This window comes from Carica papaya, chromosome 3, assembly GCF_054855325.1.
Source record: "Carica papaya isolate Zhongbai chromosome 3, ASM5485532v1, whole genome shotgun sequence".
Taxonomy (NCBI): domain Eukaryota; kingdom Viridiplantae; phylum Streptophyta; class Magnoliopsida; order Brassicales; family Caricaceae; genus Carica; species Carica papaya.
In genome coordinates, this window is record NC_142311.1 from 34,452,313 (window position 1) to 34,478,599 (window position 26,287).

General features: G+C 35.3%; 1 pseudogene; it reads right to left on the reverse strand.

Annotated features, from left to right (window-relative positions):
- Nucleotides 1-16,147: 16,147 nt before the first annotated feature.
- On the reverse strand, nt 16,148-19,587 carry LOC110818180 (protein AGENET DOMAIN (AGD)-CONTAINING P1-like; annotated as a pseudogene).
- Between the last annotated feature and the right edge of the window lie 6,700 nt (nt 19,588-26,287).

Below are 26,287 nucleotides of genomic sequence, written 5' to 3' on the forward strand. Positions count from 1 at the left end.
AATTCAAATGTGAAAAGACTTGGTAATCTACTAATAAATTTAATATTAATTGGCAATTTTGTTTGTTTTCCTTATGAAACATCTTAAATTTTCAAATTATAATTTACTATAAAAATAAATATTTTTCTTTTTTTTCACCCAACAATTTATTTCTTTTAATTTTTTCTTTTTTATATTCCATTAAAAAAAATATATCACTATTTTTCGGTTCACATTCATTTCCTTCATTTTTCTTCTCCTTTTAATTCCATTTCCTTATTAGTGTGACTTCATGATATTTTCTTTTATATAGATCTTTTACCTAAGAAAGATATATTTATTTTAACATTAAATTTTTGCCATTCATGATTTTTTATATACACATATATATTTAGACTCACTAATTCTTATTTTTAAATTTTTTAATCATAATTATTTTTTATTTGTGATTAAAAAAAATTATACTATTCAATTGTACTATATTATAAACATTATTTATTAAGTAGAAGAATTTATGAAATTGAAGCATGTTGAAATAGAACCTACACATTAAAATATAAGATAAATTGAAGTATGTTACAATTTTCTTGTAAGATTATAATTTTAACAGAAGAAAAATTATTTAAGTCTTATTTGGCCAACATATCAAGCAAAGAACTTGCTAACAAAATGAAAAAAAAAAAAAGAAAACAAATGGAAATTCTTTCATGCATACACTCAAAGCGCAAAATATTTTCTAAAATCCAAAAATTTTGCCTTAAAAATCCAAATATATATAATTCACCATTTTATAGGTGTATTATGTACTTGAGGTAGTCGAACTTTCATCTAGAGTCTTGATCGTACGCACACCATATAATGATAAAATAATTTATAAAAATATCTCGTGCAAAAAATCTTAAAATAATAAAAATACTTCCCTCGTATAATTAACTCAAAATATCCAATATCCATATAAAGGCCTGAAAACTAAAAGGAAACGAATTTATATTTTAATTACTGAAGCAAACAATATATTTAGGGTTTCAATTCCTTACATAGTAAATTAGAATGCCCAATAGGGCTATCAGAATATCTCTACTACAGCGATTCATAAAAAAGGCAAAACCATGATTAAAAATAAATAAATAAATGTCCTAAGGTAACACCTCCACGAGCACTTGAAGGGATTTTGGGAGGTAAACTACTCACAACTCTCTTATTGATTGGGATCTGAATCTTGTTCTTCTTGATCTGAAATAGTTAATAAAAGAGTGAGCTACACTAGCCCAGTAAGAATATCACACTAATCATTGATACAAAAAAATTGAAAGTTGGTAAAAATCACAAAATGACTAATGGAACCCTTAATTTAAGTAAATTCATTTAAAAAATACTTACCATTACAAATTTTTAAAAAATTTATCCCATACTTACCATTACAAATTTTTAAAAAATAACCTATGAAGACAAGTAACCAGATAACATTTTAATTTCATGCACAAGTGAACAAAAATCAGTAATTCTCCATTTTAACCTACTTACTGGAACCCCTAGGGGTCCATAGGGATATCCCCCTACTCGTGAACCCTGCATCTAAATTTGACCATTAACCTAATTGTCCCCATACCTCGTCCGGTATGAGAGTGAATCATATCTCTAAAACTCTTTCGGTATGGGACCTCTTAGCCTCGTTCGACTGAGTTAATGTCCATTGTAGGGTTACCTATGTACCAGGTACGTACACCATTTTCTAGGATACCTAGTAAGTCTTTCATATATAGATTTTTATAAAAAATATAACCACTAATCACATACCAACATCTCATTTCATATTCACAAGTTAATTTAAACGACATCTAAGAAAGAAATACAGTTTAACAATCAAAATGCGTAATCAAGACCTTTATTTCTAATCCATCAATCAGATCAAGGATATCATGATTAGGCAACACAGTCAATGAACAAGAAATAATTCAGAGTAATAATTTAAAGCACACGGTGAATAATAAGCAATTTAGCCAGTATAGAAAAGATAAATAAGCAACACAGATAAGTTAGAGCAATCGTACACTGACCAGTTCCAAGCTCCACTAGTGACCTGTAATTATTGTTAGGATTTTTTTTAATTCTCACAGAACATGAGATTATTGATTATTAAGCCTTAATTTACCGTAACAGAGAATAGAGTGAGGGATCCTGACCTGAATTGGTGTTTCGAAGCGTCGTACTATCTACTATGCCTCTTGTTGGGCTCCAAGTTTTATGAATTTTTTCTGCAGAAAACAAAATACTCGTCACGTACCAAAAAATACACCAAAAACCCACAATTGGTGTTGAAAAATCTTTTTGGCAAATTTTAGGATTCCGACACGGCGGCGTAGCCGTGCTCCGGCATCGGCTCCACTACCCACTACGACGATTCACCTCAACCTGGCCAGTTTTAGGTGGTTTTACGCGTATCCCGGTGAAAAAACACATTAGGAAGCCTCAATTAGCTGAAAAAATAAAAAATTAAAACCTACTAGTAGGAGGGGGGTCTCCGGGTGTGGTGTTTCTACCGATCCTCCTTCGTGGTTAGGGTTCTTATTTAGCTAACCTGCACCAGAAAGAGATGGTAAACACAGTGGTTAAAGAATCGTGTGAAATGGGAAACAGAAAGGGGGTCATCGAGAGGGTTTTGGGTTTTGGCTGCAATACCTCAGCCAGGCTTTGCCCACAGTTTTTGGCTTACCTGCCGTCCATTTTGTCCCGATATGGCCACAAGAAGACTCGAAATTGAATTCTGAGCGAGAAGGGGAAAATTTTACCTTTTTTTGGTGGTCGACGGTGGCTCCAGTGCAATGGTGGTCGGTGGTTGGCCTCTTTCTCTGGCGAGGACTGGTGTGGCTAAGGTTAGGGTTCCATGAAATGCGATGCTTAAATACCAACCCCGCGTTGATTTGGGCTGTCTGTTCGGGAATATGTAGCCCTCTCTCGTCTGTTGGATCTATCTTATTTGAAAAATGAATCTAGGCCACACGATCAAATTGAATCTAACTGTTCAATTACGTCTAAAGAGGGAATGCATCTAGGTCATTCACACACACGGGATGAGATATGGATCGTCGGATCGCGGGCACGCGGATCACTCGCATTGCCTCCCATGTGGTGCCTATGTCAGCGAGGTTGCCACATGGCATGCTCTGGTTTGCCAGGGTTGTTGGTCGGGCCGTCCCATATGGCCAGACTTTTTCTTTTTACAATTTAACCTCCTATTTTCAATTCTTCTTTCAAAAACGCCATCTGAATTCAAAATTTCACCCCTTTTCCTAAAATTATTTTTAATTTCGTCCCTAATTTATTTTTTATAAAAAATTCAATAAAACCAAATTGAAATAAATTAAATTAATTATTTTATAATTTATTATAAATAAGAATAATTATCCCAGGCTAATTTTTGGGCCCAGGTATTACAACTCTCCCCCCTAAGAAAAATTTGGTCCCTCCCACTCAGTTGAACAGTTATGGGTACTAGGCTCTGAAGTCTGATTCTAGTTCCCAAGTGGCCTCTTCGAGTATGATTATGCCACAAGACCTTGATGAATGAAATTTTTCTATTGCGAAGTACTCTGCTCTTCTGGTTTACAATGCCTACCGGCACCTCCTCATAGGATAAATCCTCCTAGAGTGAAAGGGGCGCACGGGACAGGATGTAAGAGGATACTTGCGTAATATGGACACATAAAATACATTATGGACCCTGAATAGCTCTAAAAGTAGTGTTGGATTATAGGCGGATGTACCAATTCTGTCTAAGATTTCAAACGGTTCAATGAGTCAGGAATTTTAATTTCTCTCTCTTGCCTAACCTGTTGATTCCCTTGAAAGGGGTGACCTTAAGAAATACTCGATCATCTTTCTCAAATTCCAAATCTCTCCTCTAGGTGTCTGTAAAACTCTTATGTCTGCTGCTCTGAGCTATCTGGATATTCTTCTTAATCTTAACTATCTTGGTTATAGTCTCCTCTACAAGATCTGAGCCAAATAATTTTCTATCACCCACCTCTTCTCAATAGATCGATGACCTATAAGGTTAGCCATATAATGCCTCATACGGGGTCATGTTGATACTTGTTTGATAGTTGTTATTATAGGCTAACTCTATCAAAGGCAGGTAATCATCCCAATGGCCTCCGAAGTCTAGAACACAAGTTTAGAGCATATCCTCCAATATGTGAATCGTTCTCTCTAATTTTCCATCAATTTGAGGGTGGAATGCGGTACTAAAGGACAGTTTCACTCCCATGACTAGCTGAAAACTAAACCAAATTCGAGAAGTGAACCTAGGATCTCTATTGGATACCTCTGTCACTCGGACTTTATGTAGTATGACTATCTCCCAAATATAAATTCTCGCTAGCTTGTCTAAGGGGTCAATCATCTTGATAGCTAAAAAGTGAGAGGACTTGGTGAGTTGATCGATAATTACCCAGATAGTATCATGTCCAGAACGTGCCTTAGGCAACCCTGTCATAAAGTCCTTGGTGATAGACTCCTATTTTCACTTTGGAATCAGTAATGGCTAAAGTAGCTCGTCTGGATGTTGATACTCTACCTTAACTGGTAACACACCAGGCACTTGGAGACAAAGTCGGTTATCTCTCTTTTCATCCTGCTTTACCAAAATCAGGGTTGCACACTTTGATACATCTTAATAATTTCAAGATGTATGATGAACTTTGAGCAATGAGTCTTTATCATGATGCTCCTTTTCAGCTCACTATCATCTGGAACACACACCCTGTCCTGAAATCTGAGCAACCTGTCAGTGGAGACCCTGAATTCTAGATTTACCCCTATTCTGCATCCTTCTTGAGAGCTGATAGGGTGGAATTGGTCAATTGGGTTTCCTTTATTCTTTGAATCAATTTGGGTTGGACTGTCAGATGGGCCAGACATGTAACCCTCTTCAAGTCTTGAAGCCGTATCTGCTGTGCAACCCCTATTACCTTACATTCAGAAACTACTAGTTGAGCTAGTATACCTGTACTTTTTCTGCTGAGCACATCAGTTACCACATTGCCCTCTCCTGGCTGATACAAAATCTTACAATCATAGTCTTTGAGGAGCTCTATCCAATGCCTCTAATGCATGTTAAGATCCTTTTGAGTGAACATATACTTCAAGATCTTATAGTTTTTGTAAATTTCAAAAGTCTCTCCAAGTAAGTAGTGGTGTCAGGTCTTCAAGGTGTGGATAAAGCCAACAAGTTTCAAGTCGTGGGTGGGGTAATTCTTCTCATAACTCTTCAGCTACTTGGACCCATACGCTATGACTTTCCCATGCTGCATCAGAACACAACCCAATCTTAGATAGAAGGCATCACTATACATTGTGAATCCACCCGTCCCACTTTGTAGGGCCAAAATGGGTGCAGTAGTCAACCACTTCTTGGGTTCTATAAAATTCATTTCACAATCCTCGTTCTGCTCGAACTTAACATTCTTCTTTATGAGTCGAGTTAAGGGAGAGGTTATGCTAGAAAACTCTTCTACAAACTTGTGGTAATAATCTGCCATTCCTAGAAAAGTACAAATCTCCTTAACCGAAGTCAATTTTTCTCAATTGAGTATTGCCTCAACTTTTTTAAGATTCACTGATACTCCTTTCTTTAATATGATGTACCCTAAGAAGGTAGTCTGCCCAAGCTAGAACCTAAACTTGCTCAATTTTGCATACAATTTCTTTTTCCTAAGAACTTGTAAAACCTAAGTCAGGCGGTGAGCGTGTTCCTCTATGCTCTTTGAATAGAATAGGATATCATCAATAAACACAATGACGAACAGATGTAGGAATTGCCTAATAACCCTATTCATCAGGTCCATAAATATGGTTGGCACATTGGTTAGCCCAAAAGGCATGACCAGGAACTTATAGTGTTCGTACCGGGTTTTGAAGGTTGTCTTAGGAATGTCCTTTCCCCTAATCTTTACTTGATGATAACTTGAACACAAATCTATCTTGAAGAAAACTTGTGCATCCTGTAACTGGTCAAAAAGGTCATCAATTCTGCGGAGGGGGTGCTTATTCTTGATTGTGACTTTATTCAACACCCTATAGCCGAGTCATAATCTCAGGGTCCCATTCCCTTTCTTTGCAAACGTGATCCAAGCACCCCCAAGGAGACACATTGTGTCAGATTAACTCACTATCCTACAATGTTTTGATTTATTTCTTCAGTTCTTCCATTTCTACACGACTCATACAGTAAGGAGCAACTGAAATAGGCTGGGTGTCAGACTGAAGGTCTATGGTGAACTCAACTTCCCTAATTGTCTGGGTAGTTCATCAGAAAATACATCTAGGAATTCCTGAACCACAGGGATCTCTTGAATGCAAACTTCTTTCTTAGGTTTGCCTAGTGTGATATTCTTACTGGGTTAGTGTAGCTCACTCTTTTATTAACTATTTTAGATCAAGAAGACCAAGATCCAGATCCTGATCAGCAAGAGAGTTGTGAGTAGTTTACCTCCCGGACTCCCTTCAAGTGCTCGTGGAGGTTAACCCCCTAGAACCACTATAGTAGGGACATTCCAATAGCCCTATTGGGCATTCTAATTTACTATATAAGGAATGAAAACCCTAACTATATCGTCTGCTTCCGCAATTAAAATATAAATTTATTTCCTTTTAGTTTTCGGGCCTTTACAATCCAAGAGGCATGTTTAAACCCTAAATAAATACTCACTACAAAAGAAATAATTAACCTTAAATACTGTTCGAATTAAAATAAAAATAAAGCAATCTCCTTGTAAATCTCTCACTGTTCAAGAGAGGGATTCTGATTATTCTGATCTGGAAAAAAATGAATAATGCATAGAGTGAGTTTAATATGCTCAGTAACCGTATAAGTACCAACAAATAATAGGATAATCCATCTAATTTGGTAGAAAATATAAAACAAATGACAGAGAGAGTTTAAAAACACTTTTCTTTTTAATTTCGAAAACACATATTTCTACATCCTAACTCATTCACTAAACATTCTAAATCAATCTATTTAATAAACATTCAGAATTCATAATTTCAGTATTATAACTCAGGGCATAAACAATTAAGTAAACATTAAAATTTAGTATTTCAGTATCACAATTTAAGCAGTAAATAATTCAGTAAACATCAATTTAGTATTTCAGTATCATAAACTTTATACATGAGTTTATATTCATTTTGATTGGTTTACGTCCTATTAAAAATAGTTTCATCGCATGATACTATTTTAGCCAGTATCAATGAGAGTAGTAAGGATCCCTCTGTACCTCATGGATACATCACAGTTCACAGTTCACAGTTCATTTCACAGTTCATAGTCACACATTACTTATCATTTAGCTATGTTTGGCTGAAACCGTATCCATGGGTAGGGTTCACCACAGTCACATGCCAAATTGGCCACATACACGCACCCACCCCTCATTGATAATGATTAAATGAGTTTTTAAAGTCATTTCTTTATTTTCACTCTGTAATAAATTGTTTAAATTTGTTATTTAATTATTCTTATAACCACATCACACATACTATACATACTCATCAAACTAGTGTCCTTTATGTATCCTTAATATCTTAACAGTTCATACAATGATAAGCAGCACATATAAGAATTCAATTACCAAATAGAGTATAACAATTCATTAGTAAATTCAATAATAAACATAAAAAAATACAAAAATTAATAATAAAATTCTATGAGAATCCTACACTAATTTATAATTTAATGATAAATTTACTAATTATTAGACGCCATAATTTTGATTTCTTAAACATACTAAACTACATTTATAAGCATTTCTACACATGCCTAATTTTTGCCTAGATCTCCTTCATGAAATTATTCACAAGATGCAAAATCAACTTGTTTCAGTGATATTCGTCTCGAGTTCGTAGTGAACTAGGCATCTCCTAACTTTGAATACTCGTTTACATCCGCAAACGTAGTCCAAAGAGGCCTTAGCTTACCCAACCTCTTACCATAGCCTACCGATGCTACCACATATAACCTTATCATAGGTTTATCAATTTTCATCTCCAAAGCTAAGCTCCTGTAAGAAAATGACAGCAAAAAGGCAAGCAACAACAAATGAAACTCAAAGAATAATAATCACAAAGTGACAGCTAGAAGACAATCAAAAAGAAATATGCAAATAGATTCAGAAAAAAAAAATGAACTTAAAAAACGATGAAGAAGAGAAGATTAACGTCACCCAAATTTGTAAGAGATCCACTTTTCTTCAACCCAATCGAGATGAAATCTCAACTTCTCAATATTAGAGGAAAGGATCCTCCCTCTAGTGGTAGTAAAATGCACAACATACTCAGACCCTGTCTTTTTGGTGATAGTTCCACTCCACCAGCCATCATTGTCAAAGGTGTTAATTTTTTCGCCCAGAGATAAATGTTTAATCAGGAAAGGAACCACTAGCGACTTCGACCTAATCTTGTTGATGGTGAACATCTCTTTCAAGGGTCCTAACTTGTCATCCTTGATCAGATTCTTGTACTCCACAATGTACATAGTTTTGTTGATATTCTTAGACACTGTTGCTTCGTAATAGGAGCCAAGGTAACCCTGCTCTCCATTTCTCACTTCAATTTTGTCTTCTCTCTTGAATTTCATTTTTCCTAAAAATCTAGGAAAAAGTTTGAATTTTTTGGATTTTATAGCTGTTAGGGTAGGTGGAATTATACATATGCAAAATTTCATGGTGGTTTTCTCGATAGATATGCAAAAATTCTTAGTCGTCTTTCCTAATATGCCAACTATTGATGATTTCTTTCCAAAAATATGCTAATTAATCCATTGAATTATATTGTTATTTTAAAAATTTTTAAGTTATTTGATATAATATTAATAAATTTAAATGTAAAAAACTTGATAATTAATGAATTTAATATTAATAGATGTGATATTGCGAATGTATTGTGATATTTCGAGTATGATTGTGATTTAAAAGGAGAACAAAAATTAGTTTATAAGAGTGAGGATTAGATTATGTTTTGTGTGATGATTTGTTTTGTTGTGTATTTTGATGTGATGCTTGTTTGACATTTTTTTTAATGATCAAAATTATTATATATTATATATTGCATGAATGTATATACGTAAGTCTCCATTATAGAATCTTTTTTCTTACTGACTTCGTAAAGCTCACCCCAATTCACCCCCATCCAGGTCATAGGAGAAGAGAAACAAGTCCAAATCAGTAGAAGATGGTGAAGAAAACCTTGTTAGTTTCTATTTTAGATTTATAAATTAATTTAGATGTCTTAATTATTTGTAAACAAATAATTATTCTATCACAAGGAATGTATATTAAAGTGTAGTTTCACTGCATATTTAATACTTATATGTTCCACTAGTTGGAAATATTGTGTTAACGTCCATACCCATCGACATCGGGGTTCGGGGTGTTACAATAATTACGTTTGATTATCTAATTATCATAGACACAGTGGTCTAATGGCTAATATTTTTGTACTTCATTTTAAAATCATAAGTTTAAATTCACTAAAAATATAGAATTTACCATTTTGTAAGTGTATTATGTGTTGCTAATAGTCGATCTATAATACTTTATACAAATAGGTTAAATATTTAAATTATTATTATATTAGTGAAGCTATAATGAGTGAGTTAGATTTATTTCCAATGAGTCATTACATATTCGAATAAAAAATATATTATATAACAATTAGATTCCCTTAATTGGAGTAGTCATAATGAAACAAAAATCTAATATAACCTTCTTTTTTTTATTACAAGAGAGACAAAGGCCTAAAGTACATAAGAGTTTTTCATGCACATTCGAGGCCAAGAGTCACCTATGATATCATTCAAGTGAAGGTGTTGGAGATCACTAAGCACCCAAACATGTTGATGGAGACCTAGCTGTAAGGAGAAACCAGCATTCACCAATAGGTTTCTGCATTTGTTCCCTTCACGGTAAGTGTGTTGAATACGGACACACCAATCATGTCGAAACAAGTTCTTGATTTCTAAAGAAGGGCAGTATGCGCATTAGTGCAATGATCTTCCTTGGTAAGCAGACGTATAGCTAGAGAGATATCCATTTCAAAGATAATGTTTCGGTGCCCGGTCTCTAAGCAAGTTGAAGACTGCCAAAGGCCCCCTAAAGCTCCACCTATAAAATTGAACAACTACCAATCTTTCTGCTAAAGCTCTCCAAGCAAACCCCATCCTCATCTCTGATTAGGCCACCACAGCAGGAGAGGTTTATGGTAGCATGATATGCTCTATCTGTGTTCACTTTGACCCACCTTGTGGGGGGTTTTTACCAAGCAATAAGGTCCTCAGATCTGCAAGTCATACTTGGAAGAAAAAAGAGATTCATAGAGTTAGACATAAAAGTATAATCATACATGAGAGATACCTCCTTAGCTAGCTCGTTGACACTACTACCACTCCCCTAGAAGATAGAGTTATTTCAATGATTCCAAAGTTTCTAACAAGTCAGGCCAAAGGTCAATCTCCAATCCTGAAATTTCTTACACTAGGACCATCAATTCTTGATATTCAATATGAACCAATCATTCGCAGCACCACCAAAAAAGGTTATTTGGGCTTCAGGAAGAATGATTCTTAACCAAAGTAGTTTAGCCATGCTACACTTACGGAGGACATGGTCCAAATCTTCAATAGGATTGCCATATATACTATATCCCACATTTTAGGTCATATATAACTGGCATCTCTTCCAATTCATGAAGAGTTTTCCCTTCGCTACCAGCCAAAATAAGGTGTGCACACGTTAGGCTCCTAGATAATGCCAAATTTCTCTCCATATTCACTCCTCTAGGTGTCAATGCTCACTCTCTAGAAGGCCATAAGCAGAGCTAATAAAGAAATTTTCTGAGCTCGTCATAACCCAATAGTAAGAAATTGGGATGTTATCATCCTTAGGAGTTTGTACCGTAGCCATCTGGAGCAGCGTACCCATTGGTAATACATGGTGTAGGACCTCCCAATCCCACTAGCCAGATAATATAACATAATCTGTAGCAGCCCCGGAAATTTAAAATGGAATTTATATTCAAAAATATCAAATGCGGAAGCGAGATCAAAATTTCAGTTAACATCCCTTACACGAAAACAAAAAACGTGCTCAAAATATAAAAGATTAAACTAACAAAAAAAAGAAACTTGAAAGTAAAGCTATGAGTATGACTATGGAGTCTCTAGGCATCCCCTTCGTCGTCCTCCTGCGGAACGGGCTCGGGAACCATGTCTTCCTGATCTGAAATGATTAAATAAGGAATGAGCTACACTATCCCAGTAAGGACATCACGATATCTCACCGTCACGGAGGTAAAGGTGGGTAGAAAACACAAAAGACCAATGGAGCATGATTTACGACAAATCCTTTTATTAATAATAAAACCTTTACCATCCACTTACCTCGGTGGAATTTATAAAACAATATACGAAAGCAATAACATTATCATAATCATGGAATCATATAAACTGTAAAACATAACACTTATCACGCCTTTTGTAATTCAATCATTATACAACATATCTTTTCCTCATTTACCAGCCTACTAGTATCCGTGGGGGTCCATAGGGGTCCCGCTACCCGTTAACCTTTAACATTCGTCATCAGATTCCAGGGCCGTCCCCATACCCCGTCCGGTATGGGCGCCAAAATCATAAACCTCAATACCCCGTCCGGTATGAGGGTGAAATGGGCCGTCCCCATACCCCGTCCGGTATGGGCGCCAAAATCATAAACCTCAATACCCCGTCCGGTATGAGGGTGAAACGGGCCATCCCCATACCCCGTCCGGTATGGGCGCCAAAACACATAAGATCTCCATACCCCGTCCGGTATGGGAGACCACAATCCCGGTAGGGTTCCCTACGGACCCGGTCCGTCCACCATCTCCCAGGATATCTAGTCAGGCTGAACATATTATACAATTTCCATTTACATAATCTTTCATTCTCCTTTTCCCTCAGTCAGCATTATCAATCACATACAAACAAGCAAAACGATAATTTATGCCAAACAGACAACATACAGCATCAATATCCCGGTCATTCAATCCATAATCAATAAAACAGTAAAATATGCACACGAAACTATAAAATGAAAACATCGAACCTCATGCTGCATTTAAAACTGTAAAACAGGCCAAATAACAGTTAACCGACAAACACACTAGACTCGGGCTCCATTAGCGACCTTAAGCAATTTCACACATTCGTTGATTCATGAAATACCGTTTTATCATTTATTGGACTTTAAAACCGTGATAGGAAATAGGGGAGGGGTCCTTACTCGTTTCGGGATCCGAACACGGCTTCACAGTGTGCTTGCAGGCTGTCCCTAATTTTTCCTGAATTTCCTCGGGGAACTGAAACGCACTACTGGTACCTGTACATGTTCCAAAAAAAATCCCAAATTAGGCCCAGGGCCCCTTTCGGCCCAAATCGCAACTCCGGCACGGCGGCTCCGCCGTGCTCCGGCGACGGTGCCGCCGCTGGCGGCGGCGATTCACCTCGGATTGGCTGTTTTCGGTCGTTTCCGGCCGAATTCGGCCACACTCGCATCGGTCCCTGCGAGAAAACAACCCTAGGGCCCTCGGGGGGCCAAAAAATCACAAAAAAATGGACCTTACCGGCGGCGGCGCTCTCGGGTGCGGCAGCTCTCCAGCGAGGTTTGTGTTTTGGTGATTCGGCTCCGGTCAACCTGTAGAGAAAAAAATGGTGATCACGGTGATATAAAAATTGCATCAAACAGAGGCCGGGAAGGGCCTCATCGGAGGCAAAAACCGAGAAGGGGCGCGGCGGCGCCGCTGGGCTTCGGCCGTGTATTCCGGCCATTTGGCTGGGGTTTTGGCTCCGATTTGGCCACAGGAGGAATCAGCGTGGAAAAACGAGTCGGGGTTACGAAATTTACCTCGATCGGCGGTCGGAAATTCCTCCGGTGCGGCGGCGGGTGGCGGCGGCCGGCTTCTGGTTCGTCTTCTCCGGCGAGCGGCACGCGGCTAGGGTTTGTGGTCTGGTGTGGGGGTTCTATTTATAACCCTTTGCCTTTTGATCTCAGCCGTCCATTTTGTTTTAATCTGGGTCGTCCGTTTTTGATTAAATCTGGGTCGTCCGTGCGTTTAAATCTGGGCCGTCCGATCACACGCTTGATCTGGGCCGTCCGATCGCGCCTACGCGGATCGCCAACGTGGCCCTTTTTGGAACGACATGGTCTTGCCATGTGGCAGGTCCCGGTTGGCCGGGACTGCTGACCGAGCCTGCTGACGTGGCTGCCGACGTGGCCCCTTTTTTTTTTTTTTTCGGCCCCTTTCCGGGCGCTACATAATCCCTGACACACTTCTAAAGTTCTTGCTCCTCAATAGGTGTGTAAGCTAGTAGCTTAAGCAGCCTCATATCTACTAATCAGTAGTCCTCCCAAAACTTAACATTTTTTTCAGAACCAATGGACCATTTGATGCCAACTTAGAGATCCGTCCAAAGATGGTTAAGGTTGTGCCAAAGATGAGAGGCTGGCCCATTAGACTTGTAGCTCCAGGATAACCTTGGCCATTTATACTTGTGGGTGAGAACCTGAACTCAAAGAAAACTAGGCTTAACAACCATTGCAAAGCCCAATTTCATCAGAATGGCTTTGTTCTGGTTGTAGGTAGATCGAAGACCACTCCTTCACAAGGCATACACATTTCCTCTCAATTAACCATGCTAGTTTTTCTATTACCATTTACCTAGCCCCAAACAAAATTTCTGACCACCAAGTCAATCTAATTGCACAAAGCTTTAGGTAAGGTCGTGGTCTGCATGACATATGTAGAGATGGTCAAAAGAACATACTAAAATCATACTAATGAAATTAAAAAATGGATTCATATTGCTTCATTGTATATTTCATCACTATTATAGAGGATCAATTAGTTACTATATATACTACATAGGCATATGTACTTATCAATGGTTCCCTATGCACAAGAATATGAAACGACATACATGGGTACCTTAAAACACTACTACCCCCCGAACACGGAATGGTCATGGCATGCAGATCACACTGATTTCTCATACACCCGAACACAAAACAACATTTTTGGGTGCATAGTTATCACTTTGCCAATACACCCCAACACGGAACGATATGTATATATACACTAAAGTCTAGTATAATGCATGTGCTTTTAGAACAACCAATTTTCATAATGAGTGATGCACATATATGAAAATCACATTTAGAAAAAAAATATAATAACATTTATGTCGAAGTAAAACTTTAACAAATACTCACTTAGCACATACGAAAGAACAAATTAAATATTTTTCAAACATATATAAGGTATAATATCACAAAATCTACTTATACTTTTTTATACTGAAAATACGTAAAATACTTCAAATCTACGTAAGTTAATGAATCCATATTACCTACTTACCTTAGGTCCTTGGCAATCATACTTTAAATACTTCATTTTATCTATCGCTTTATTTATCCACTTAGATAGAATCTCCCCTTATATTGCTTCAATTTCCTTGTAGAACACATAATCTCAATTGTGACATAGTTCCAATTTCATTTATGATCTTTTCCTCTAAAAAATTTGACAGAGTTTCGAGATAATTTTGGTCACTTTTTTCTCACGGTTTATAACCTCCTTTTGACTGTGAGGATTTTTTCCTCTTCTCTTTCTTTTTCTTTTTTCTCATAATTTCAATAGAGTTTTTTCAACATTTTTATCTAAAAAACCTCACCTCTATGCTTCTCACTATTTCTCTCCCATCCATAATTTTCCTTCCTCCATTCCCCCATCTCCTATTTATAGGAGTGGGAGCCATGAGAGAAAGTTTGTCACCCTTCCACCATGCTACTTCATCTAACAGGTTATCACTTTTCATATGTCACTTCATCTAAAAGAATTACCACTTTTCACATGTCATTTCATCTAAAATATTATCATTTTTCACACGCTACTTTATCTAAAAGGTTACAACTTTTCACATGCTACTTCATTTAAAAGGTCACCACCTTTCATCATGCCACCTCATCTAAAAGGCTCCTACCTTTTTTTATGCTTCCTCATGTTTATTCTAATTTTTTCCACACCTTTCCACTTGTTTTCCCATTGCTATCCATCATTTAGCTATTTGCTATCTAAATTTGATCTGAAATGGAGCCTAATAGACTCCCTTAGGCCCACCTAAGCTCATAAGACCAAAATAGCAAGTATCAACTTCTCCACATGTCTCTTAGTTTTCTTTCCATTTAACTCTAAAATATGTCTTTAACCTTATTATATATTTTCAAACTCATATAAATGCTAAATTAAATATATCAAACACAAGAAATTAATTCGGGAGTATTTCTGAGCTATCACATTCTCAACTATTGTTATAATCAAATCTCCAATTTCTTGGTAGTTAAGGATAACATCAAGAATTGACCTATAATAATTGTTTCAATAAAAAGAGTTTTTAAATTGATTTTTTTACTTTTAATGATGAAAAAAAGTCATTGGACATCAAAAGAGATATAAATTCTTAAAGGGTGTTTGAGACTTCAACTATGTCTAATAATATTATATCTGGATTATGATGAATAAAAGGTTGAAATTTTTCAACATTTCCTGAAGTCTTTAAAATTTTAACTAAAAAATATTTATTCATATGTGACATAATAATAACCATAATTATTTTAATATGTTCAAAAAATGAAAAAATACATTTAAAAAAATTGAACCTGAAAAACGATGAAGAAGAAAAGATTAAAAATACCCAAACTTGGTAAAGACCTATTTTTCTTCAACCTAATCCAAATGAATCCTCAACTTCTCAGTATTAGGGAAAGTGATGGTTTGTGTGCATTGTGGAGTACAAAAATCTAATAAAGGGTGATGGGTAAGGACCTTTGAGAGAGATTATCGGCATTAACGAGATTAGGTCATTTCTTTCCTAGCCAGAGATTTATCTCCGGGTGATAAAGTTGACGCCTTTAACAATGATTGTTGGTGGAGCGAAACTATTAAGGAAATTGGTAATTCCGCTCCACCAACCATCATTGTCAAAGGCATCAACTTTATTGCCCGGAGATAAATCTCCAGCCAAGAAAGGAATGACCATTGGCCTCAACCTAATCTCATTGATGCTGGTAATCTCTCAGAGGTCCTGAACCATCATCTTGATCAAATTCTTATACTCCATACTGTACATAGTTTTTCTTATCTTCTTGGACAATGTTGCTTCATAATAGGAGCCCAGGAAACCTTCCTCTCAGTTGCTCCATTCGATTTCGTCTCCTCTTTTAAATTTCATTTTTCTCGAAAATCTAGGGAAAAGTTTGGATTTTTTGGATGATTTACTTTTGGGTTTGCAGTATTTTGTAGTTGTTTTGAAGATGGATATGGGAAGTGTAGCATACAGTGGGATATAGCTGTTAGGGAAGGTCGCATTACACACATGCAAAATTCCAAGGTGATAGTCTGGATAGATATGCCAAATTTCCTTTTTTTTTCTTTCCTAATATGACTAGTTTCAATGTTTTGTTTCCAAAGTTATACTTACTAATGCATTAAGTTATATATCTAATTCTAATTTTAATATTAATAAATAATAAATTCAAATGTAAAAAGACTTGGTAATCTATTAATAAATTTAATATTAATTGATAATTTTGTCTTTTTTCCTTATAAAACATCTTAAATTTTCGAATTATAATTTACTATAAAAATAAATATTTTTCTTTTTTTCACCCGACAATTTACTTCTTTTAATTTTTTCTTTTTTAATATTCCATTAAAAAAAGAAAAGTATCACTATTTTTTCTGTCCACATTCATTTCCTTCATTTTTCTTCTTCTTTTAACTCCATTTCCTTATTAGTGTGACTTCATGATATTTTCTTTTATAGAGATCTTTTACCTAAGAAAGATATATTTGTTTTAACATTAAATTTTTGCCATTTATTTTTTATATAGATACATATATAGTTAGACTTACTAATTCTTGTTTTAAAATTTTTTAATCATAATTATTTTCATTTGTGATTAAAAAAAATTGTACTATTCAATTGTACTATATTATAAACATTATTTATTAAGTAGAAGAATTTATGAAATTGAAGCATGTTGAAATAGAACATACACATTAAAATATAAGATAAATTGAAGTATGTTACAATTTTCTTGCAATATTTTAATTTTAACAGAAGAAAAAAAATTATTTAAGTCTTATTTGGCCAACATATCAAGCAAAAAACTTGCGAACAAAATGAAAAGAAAAAAGAAAACAAATGGAAATTCTTTCATGCATACACTCAAAGCACAAAATGTTTTTAAAAAATCTAAAATTTTTGCCTTAAAAAATCCAAAAATATATAATTTGCCATTTTATAGGTGTATTATGTACTTGAGGTAGCCAAACTCTCATCTTGAGTCTTGATCATATACACATCATATAATGATAAAATAATTTATAGAAATATCTCGAGTTATAAATCTTAAAATAATAAAAACACTTCTCTTACATATTTAGTTCAAAATATCTAATATCCATGAGGCATGTCTAAACTCTAAATAAATACTTACTATAAAAGAAATAATTAACCTTAAATAATGTTTGAATTAAAATAAAAATAAAGCGATCTCCTATCAAATTTCTCACTGTTCAGGAGTGGGATTCTGATTATTCTGATATGGAAAAAAAATTAATAATGAATAGGGTGAGTTTAATATGCTCAGTAACCATGTAAGTACCAACAAATAATAGGATAATCCATACAAGTTGGTAGAAAATATAAAACAACTGACAAAGAAAGTTTAAAAACACTTTTCTTTTTAATTCTGAAAACACATGGTATCTAAATCCTAATTCATTCACTAAACATTCTAAATCGGTTTATTTAATAAACATTCAGAATTCATTATTTCAGTATTATAACTCAGGGCATAAATAGTTAAGTAAACATTAAAATTCAGTATTTTATTATCACAAATTAAGCAATAAATAATTCAGTAAACATCAATTTAGTATTTTAGTATCGTAAATGTTAGACATAAGTTTATATTCATTTTTATTGGTTTACATCCTATTAAAAATAGTTTCATCGCATGATACTATTTTCGCCGATATCAACAAGAGCAATAAGGATCCCGATCTACCTTTTGGATACATCACAGTTCATTTCATAGTTCACAGTCATATATTACTTATTACTTAGCTATGACTAGCTAAAACTGTATCTATGGGTAGGGTTCACCACAGTCACATGCTAAATTGGCCACATACACACACCCACCCCTCATTGAAAATGATTAAATGAGTTTTCAAAATCTTTTAATATTATTTCTTTATTTTCACTCTGTGATAAATTTTTTAAATTTGTTCTTAAATTATTCTTATACCCACATCACACATACTATACATACTTATCAAATTTTTAAATTTGTTCTTTAATTATTCTTATACCCACATCACACATACTATACATACTTATCAAATTTTTAAATTTGTTCTTTAATTATTCTTATACCCACATCACACATACTATACATACTTATCAAAATAGTGCCCTTTATGTATCCTTAATATCTGAACTATTCATATAATGATAAGCAGCACATATAAGAATTCATTTACCAAATAGAGTATAGTGAATCATTAGTAAATTCAATAATAAAAATAAAAATAAAAACACAAAAATCAATAATAAAATTCTGTTAGAATCCTACACTAATTTATAATTTAATAATAAACTTTTTATTTATTAGATGCCATAATTTTAATTTCTTAGACATACTAAACTATATTTGTTAGCACTTACACACTTGCCTAATTTTTGCCTAGATCTCCGTCACGAAATTATTCACGAGATGCAAAATCAACTTGTTACAGTGATATTCGTCTCGAGTTCGTAGTGAACTAGGCATCTCCTAACTTTGAATACTCGTTTACATATGCAAACGTAGTCCAAAGAGGCCTTAGCTTACCCAAACCTCTTACCATAGCCTACCAATGCTGCCACATACAACCTGATCCTAGGTTTACCAGTTTTCATCTGCAAAGCTAGGCTCCTGCAAGAAAATGATAGTAGAAAGGCAAGCAACAGCAAATGAAACTCAAAGAATAATAATCGCAAAGTGACAGCTAAAAGACTATCGAAAAGAAACGAAGAGAAGATTAAAGTTACCCAAACTTGGAAGAGACCCACTTTTCTTCAACCCAGTCGAGATGAAATCTCAACTTCTCAATACTAGAGGAAGGGATCGTCTCTCCAGTGGTAGGAAAATGCATAACATACTCAGACCCTATCTTTTTGGTGATAGTTCCACTCCACCAGCCATCATTGTCAAAGGCGTCAATTTTGTCGCCCGGAGATAAATCTTTAATCGGGAAAGGAACCACTAGCAGCTTCGGCCTGATCTCGTTGATGGTGAGCATCTCTTTTAACGGTCCTGACTCGTCATCCTTTATCAGATTCTTGTACTCCACAATGTACATAGTTTTGTTGATCTCCTTGGACACTATTGCTTCGTAATAGGAGCCCAGGTAACCCTGCTCTCCGTTGCCCACGTCGATTTCGTCTCCTCTCCTTATTTTCATTTTTCCTGAAATTTTGAGGAAAAGTTTGGATTTTTTCGATGATTTGCTTATGAGTTTTGTAGGATTTTATAGTTGTTAGGGTAGGTGGCATTATACATATGCAAAATTTCAAGGTGATTTTCTGGATAAATATGCCAACATTTCTAGTCGTCTTTCCTAATATGCCAACTACTGATGATTTCTTTCCAAAATTATGCTAATTAATCCATTGAATCTTATTATTATTTAGAAAATTTGTAAGTTATTTAACATAATAAATAATAAAATTAAATGTAAAAAGACTTGATAATTAATGAATTTAATATTAATAGGTAGCTTTGTCTTTTTTTCCCCATAAAACCTCTTAATTTTTTCAAATTTTAATTACTATAGAAATATATATATTTCTTGTTTTCACCCAATAATTTATTACTTTTTAAATTTTTCCTTTTTTTATATCCAGCCAAAAACCAAAAAAAAATAAAGAAAGATATCACCATTCTTTTCCATCATTCATCTTCTTTAATTTTCTTCTCCTTTAACTCCATTTCCTTACTTGTGTGACCTCATGAGATTTTTTGTTTGTTTATAGAGATATTTTTACTTAATAAAGATAGATTTGTTTTAACATTAAATTTTTGTCCTTTATGTTGTATATATGTGTATACAAAGTTAGATTTAGTAACCTCTTATTTTTAAATTTTTAATAACAAACTTTATTGTATTTATGGTTTAAAAAATTATATTGATATCCTCGTACTATATTATACTTTAACATTTTTTATTAAATATAATAATTCTATGGAATTGAAGTACCTCGAAGTATGACCTACATAATAAAATATAAGATAACTTATTTTATCTTGTTAGCTTAATAACCGATTACATTTCATGCTACAATTTAATTTCCTTTATTTCAACATAACTAAAACTTAAAACTCATTTCAAGATACAAAATTTTCTTATTTTAAAAGGGAAAGAAAAAGTTATATGTATCTTATATATTCATCTGAGACAAGCTTCGTCTACAATCTTCGAAGCATGGGCTTGTCGGGAGGTGTTAAGGATATCTATCTTCCGCTAACTACCCTCTCTATGCTTATCCTATATCAGCTTATAGTTATCATGTATACGTTATCTCTTATCTTATAGCTATCCATCTCATGTAGCACATTATATATTATATAAATCATAATGAGAATACAACATTGACACTTTTTCCCAAACCTGTGTAAACATAACACTTAGTTGTTAAGAATAACATCAATTGTAACGGCCCCGGAATTTTGAAATGAAATATGTGTATTAAAAAGGGCAAATGCAGAAGTGGAATAAAAATTTAATTAACATCCCTTACACTAAAACAAAAAACGTGCTCAAAGTATAAAAGAACAAACTAACTAAAAGAGAAACTCGGAAATAAAAGCTATAAATATAACTACGGAGTCTTCAGGCGTCCCCTTCGCCGTCTTCCTGTGGAACGGGCTTGGGAATAATGTCTTCCTGATCTGAAATGATTAAATAAGGAATGAGCTACACCAGCCCAGTAAAGACATCACACTATCTCACCGTCACGGAGGTAAAGGTGGGTAGAAAACACAAAAAGACCAATGGAGCATAATTTACAATAAACTCGTTTATTAACATAAAAACCTTTACTATCCACTTACCTCGGTGAAATTCATAAAACAATATACGAAAGCAGTAACATTATCATTATCATGAAATCATATGAGCTGTATAACATAATACTTATCACACATTTGCAATTCAATCATTACACAACATATTTTTCCTCATTTACCAGCCTACTAGTATCCATGAGGATCCATAGGGGTCCTGCTACCCGTGAACCCTTAACACTTGTAATCAGATTCCAAGGTCGTCCTCATACCCCATCCGGTATGGGTGCCAAAACTATAAACCTCAATACCCCGTCCGGTATGAGGGTGAAATGGGCCGTCCCCATACCCCGTCCTGTATGGGCGCCAATGAGAGACCACAATCCTGGTAGGGTTCCCTACGGACCCGGTCCGTCCACCATCTCCCAGGATATCTAGTCAGGCTGACCACATTATACAATTATCAATTTATATAACCTTTTATTCCCCTTTTTCCTCAGTCAGCATCATCAAATCACACACAAACAAGCAAACCAGTAATTTATGCCAAACAAGACAACAGACAACATCAGGTTCTCAGTCATTCAACCCATAATCAATAAAACAGTGATATATGCACACGAAACTATGAAATGAAAACATCAGACCTCATACTGTATTTAAAACCGTAAAATAGGCGAAAAACAGCTAACAGACAAACACACCAGACTCGGGCTCCATTAGCGACCTTAAACAATTTCACACATCTGCTGATTCATGAAATACCGTTTTATCATTTATTGAACTTTAATATTGTGATAAGAAATAAGGTGAGGGGTCCTTACTTGTTTCAGGGTCCGAATACGGCTCTACAGTGCGCCTGCAGGCTGTCCCTAATTTTCCTGAATTTTTTCTGGGGAACTGAAACGTACTACTGGTACCTGCACGTGTCTCAAAAAATCCCAAATTAGACCCAGGGCCCCTTTTGGCTAATATCGCAATTCCAGCACGGCGGCTCCACCGTGCTCCGGCGAGGGCGCCGCCGCAAGCGGCAGCGATTCGCCTCGGGTAAGCCATTTTCGGCCGTTTTCGGCCGAATTCGGCCACACTTGCATCGGTCCCTGTGATAAAACAACCCTAGGGCCCTCGGGGGGCCAAAAAATTACGAAAAACCGAAGCTTACCGGCGGCGGTGCTCTCGGGTGCGGCGGCTCTCCGGCGAGCTTCGTGTTTTGGTGATTTGGCTCCGATCAACCTGTAGAGAAAAGAATGGTGATCACGGTGATATAAAAATTGTATCAAACGGAGGCCGGGAAGGGCCTCATCGGAGGCAAAAACTGAGGAGGGGCGCGGCGGTGCCCTTGGATTTCGGCTGTGTTTTTCGGCCGTTTGGCCGGTGGTTTGGCTCTGATTTGGCCATAGGCGGACTCAGCGTCGAAAAACGAGCAAGGGGGAGAAAAATTACCTCGATCGGCGATCGGAAACTTCCCCAGTGCGGTGGCGGGTGGCGGCAGCTGGCTCCTCTGGCTTCTGGTTCTTCTTCTCCGGCGAGCACTGGCGGCTAGGGTTTCTTTGGTCAGGTGTGGGTGGGGGTATTTATACCCTTTGCCTTTTAATCTTGACCGTCCATCAAGATTGAATCTGGGCCGTTTGATCACGATTTAATTGAGATTAAATCTGGACCGTTCATCACGATGCAATCTGGGCCGTCCGTGCAGGTGAATCTGGGCCGTCTGTGCGCGTGAGTCTGGGCCGTCCGTGCGCACGTTTGATCTGGGCCGTCCGTGCGCGCGGGAACGGATCTGGGCCGTCCGGTCGCGCGCACGCGGATCGCCCTCGTGGCCCGTCCCCTGGTCAGCGTGTCCTTGCCACGCGGCGCGTCCTGGTTTGCCGGGGCTGCTGACCGGGCCGCTGACGTGGCTGCTGACGTGGCACAACTTTTCTAAATTACGTTTTGACCCCCGGTTTCCGATTTTCTTTTCAAAAATACCCCCAGAATCCAAATTTTCACCCCTTTTTTCCAAAATCAATTTCAATTAAATCCAAATAATATTTTTACCCAATTTTATCATTATAATTATTTTTATTTTCATTGAATTAAATTAAATTAAATTAAATTAAATAAAAATCCAAATAAAAAAATAAAAATAAATAAATAAAGTATTTATTTTCATTTGGGTGTTACACACGCACCCCTCTCTTGTTGATAACGGTTAAATGAGTTTTCAAAGTCTTTTAATATTATTTCTTTATTTTTACTCTGTAATAAATTTTCAAAATTTATTATTTAATTATTCTTATACCCACATCACACATACTATATATACTCATCAAACTAGTGTCCTTTATGTAACCTTAATATCCTAACAGTTGATACCATGACAACTAACACATATAAGAATTTAGTTACCAAATAGAGTATAGCGATTCATCAGTAAATTCAGTAATAAATATAAAAAAACACAAAAATCAATAATAAAATTCTGTCAGAATCCTGCATTAATTTATGATTTAATAATAAATTTATTAATTATTAGATGCCATAATTTTAATTTCTTAAACCTACTAAATTACATTTATAAGCACTTACACACTTACCTAATTTCTATCTAGATCTGTTTCATGAAATTATTCACGAAATGCAAACTTAACTTGTTGCAGTGATATTCGTCTTGAGTTAGTAGTAAACTAGGCATCTCCTAATTTTAAATACCCGTACTAAAACTTAACCCACATTTTAAATTAGGTAGCCAATTTACCATTATTAAAATTTTATTAAACTTAAATCCTAAAACATAAAGCACGTCACGGTTTTGAACTCACCTACCCGAATTGAGTGTCAGGACTTACAGTGCACAACCACAGAAAGACCGTGTGCCTCTGCACACATTGTTGCCTGACGGTCACATGCTGCCGCCGAATCGCCATTCACCGTCATCGGAACCACCATTCGCCACCGCAAACTGACTAGAACTCTTCGTATAACACACCACGCACTCAAACCAAACAGAAATATGGTGGAATCACACTGAAAAACGGTGTGGATGTGCAAAATTGCACAATGGTAGTTGTGCTCTGATCATCTTCTCTGGCATTACTCCGTCGTGCGCAGCTCCTCTTCTGGCTCATATACGCACAGGGTGAAGTCACTTCGACCATCATACGCTTTTGTCGTGATACGCATCACATAGTTCATATCTACCGCGACTCTCTCTCTATCTATCTATCTATCTCTCTCTCTCTTGTACATTGTATCTCAGTTTCCATAAAATGATTTTATAATTCACTTACTACTAGCATATTCTTCAAAGCTAGAATATCTGATATTGGTTTTTCAAGGAAAAAAAATACTTTTAAATAGCAACCCATATACAAAAACTTAATGATCTATATAGTATAATTCGTATATGAAAATTTAACAAATTACAATGATATTAATATTATTGATTTTCATATTTGAATCACTTTCATTTTAGTTTGAATTTCTCTACAATTTTATTTCCTACTTTTATTTCATTCTATTGTTAGTCCTAATAATACATAAGTACCAACAAATGCTTAAAATCTATTTAGCTAAAATATACTCTAAGATACCAGGAGGTTAAGACAAACAAGAATGTTTATTCATTCTATAAAACACTCATGTTATATAGACATCTACATGACTTATTAAACATTGTTTTTCTTTTTACATATGAATAAAATTTACTATAAATATTCTTTTAATTAAATCTGAGACCCTAACATCCACATGATTATTATTGTTACAATTCTATGATTGTGATTTGATTTTGTCAACCCATGTTTCCTCTATATTTCTAATCACTCTCTAATTATATTAAATCAAGTTAATATTATAATTATAATTTCTAATTATCATATCAAATTTTTATAACTATTGCATATATCACAAAAAAATCCAAAATTTCATGAATTCGTATTATAGGAGAGAGAAATGCACAAGAACAACAATACATTTTCGACACATGTTACCCAACTATTGTCGTAGTTGAATCTCCTCCTTAATCGTTGAGAATAACATCAAAAACTAATCTATAATAATTGTCTCAATAAAAAAATTAAATTGATTGTTTTTACTTTAAATGATGAAAAATGGTCATGTAAGTTAAAGAGATCTAAATTCTTAAAGGGTGTATACGACTTTAACTGTCTAATAATCTTATATATAGATCGTGATTCATAGATTATAGAAAAATTCGCACATTTCTTAAAATCTTTAAAAATTCAACTAAAAAATATTTATTCATATTTAATGTTATAATAACGACAGAGAAAACAATAATAATAACGTCAATTATAATAACAATAATAATAATAAACCCGTAAATTGGTAATTTTTTGACCATTTTCATATATATATATATGTGTGTGTGTATATATATATAAACCTTATCTCCTAAACATTATTTAAAGAAGTCTAAGAGACCTTAGCTTACCCACCCTCTTACCCTAGCCTACCGATCCTACCACATATAACCTGATCTTATGTTTACCAGTTTATACCTGCAAACCTAAGCTCAAGCAAGAAAATGACAGCAGAAAGGCAAGCAACAGCGAATGAAACTCAAAGAAAAATAATCACAAAATCACAGCTAAAAACTATCAAACAGAAATGCAAAAAATAGACGAAAAAAAAAAACAAAATTGAACTTGAAAAACGATGAAGAAGATAAGATAAAAAATACCCAAACTTGGTAGAGACCCATTTTTCATCAACCCAGTCCAGATGAATCCACAACTTCTCAGTATCAGGGAAAGTGATGATCTCTCCAGTGGTGTGAAAATACACAACATATCCAGAATCTTTCTTTTCACAAATAGTCCCACTCCACCAACCATCATTGTTATAGGAGTCAAACGTTATCGTCTGGAGATAAATCTTCAGCTAGGAAAAGAACCACCGGCGGCCTCGGCCTTATCGCGTTGATGTCGATAATCTCTCTCAGAGGTCCTGACCCATCATCCTTGATCAAATTCTTATACTCCACAATGTACATAGTTTTGCTAATCTTCCTGGACACTGTTGCTTCATAATAGGAGCCCAGGTAACCGTGCTCCGCTGCTCACTTTGATTTCGTCTCCTCTATTGATTTTTATTTT